Raw genomic sequence first — 1,654 nt, 5'->3', positions numbered from 1 at the left:
CTCTCCCCGTTCCTTCAAACCGCTTAAATGAAAAACAACATCAGAAATTGCTGCAGAAAATCAGCAGGTCTAGCAGTATAGAACATAGAACATAGAAGAATACAGCGCAGTACAGGCCCTTCGGCCTTCGATGTTGCGCCGATCCAAGCCCACCTAACCTATACTAACCCACTATCCTCCATATACCTATCCAATGCCCGCTTAAATGCCCATAAAGAGGGAGAGTCCACCACTGCTAACCTTACAGCCTGTTTTATACTGTATTTCAATGTCCTTCCTACCGAAGTGCATCACCTCACACTGCTCTGCATTAATCCTCATCTGCCATAAACCTGAAAACTACACCAATGTGTCACTGTCCTGTTGGAGTTCCACACTGTCCATCACAAACATTATAATTCTTCCAGGTTTAGTATCTGCATATTTTGAAATTGTCCTACAGTCACACACCACACAGAAATACCGATTCACTCACTATTGTGAGGAAGTGCACTATTCACACACTCCCTGAGGACAGACTTAAATACTGACACCCACCAGACAAAGCAAGTGAAATGCTGACAAGGTCACCCTGGAGCAAGAGAAATACCGACAGACATTCCATGTCTGTATTAGTTTCTGCGTATTAATGAGTTTCTCTAAATCTCTGTATCAGTGTGTGTGTGTATATCTGTGTGTGTCTGCGTGGGACGAGTCTGGCAGTCACTATGGTGCTTACAGTGATGTAATATCCACCTGACACGAGTTCTGAGGAAGGGTCACTCGACCTAAAACGTTAACTTTCATTTCTGTCCACAGATGCTGCCAGACCTGCTGAGCTTTATTTTGCTGTCAGTCTCTGCTCGTCTCCCCCCAGCACTGTACAGCTTGGAGTGGAGGGTAAAAATCATCAGAGATTCAGTTTACGAGGGACAGAGGGAGGGCAGCAGCTCACAGCATCATCAACAAACACACACACACACACACAAACACACAGACAGTCACAGGCACACAGACACACACACACTCAGAGAAATAGACACATAACATGTGCAGAGAGATAGATACACACAGAGGGGCACACAGATATACATATAAACGCACACAAATAGACAAGTGCGGACAGAAATGCGCAGATACATGCTTGGACATACAAACACACTTGGAGTCAGAGAGTTACACTGAGTGTTTGTAAACAGACCTATCGGCCCATACAGTCCATGCGGATGATAATCTCAATCTAAGCCAGTCCCACTTGCATGTGCTTGGATCATATTTTCCCAAACCTTCCCTTATACTTGCACTTAATCAAATGTCTTTTAAACGTTGTAACTTTACCCACACCCATCACTTCTCAGGACGTTCGTTCCATACACGAACCAAATGATGTGTAATCACAACGCACTTCATGGGCACTGATCAGGGGTACACGAGAACTCAGTGGGAAGCTTGGGAAGTAAGTGCTGGGAATCTTGATGACATGTACTTATCATCAACAGCCGAAGGAATAATGCAGGAAGACATGAGGCTGATTTACGTGGTGCCATTATTATACAAATTGGGATGGAAAAGGCAGGGAACAACAGACCGGTGAGCATGACATCGGTGGTGGGCAAGATGTTGGAGAGAATCCTGAGGGACAGGATGTACATGTATTTGGAAAGGCAAGGACTGA

The sequence above is a fragment of the Chiloscyllium plagiosum genome, chromosome 37 (assembly GCF_004010195.1).
Source record: "Chiloscyllium plagiosum isolate BGI_BamShark_2017 chromosome 37, ASM401019v2, whole genome shotgun sequence".
NCBI classification, from domain to species: domain Eukaryota; kingdom Metazoa; phylum Chordata; class Chondrichthyes; order Orectolobiformes; family Hemiscylliidae; genus Chiloscyllium; species Chiloscyllium plagiosum.
The sequence above is the reverse complement of the archived record's forward strand: the minus strand, read 5'-3'. Positions refer to the sequence as shown.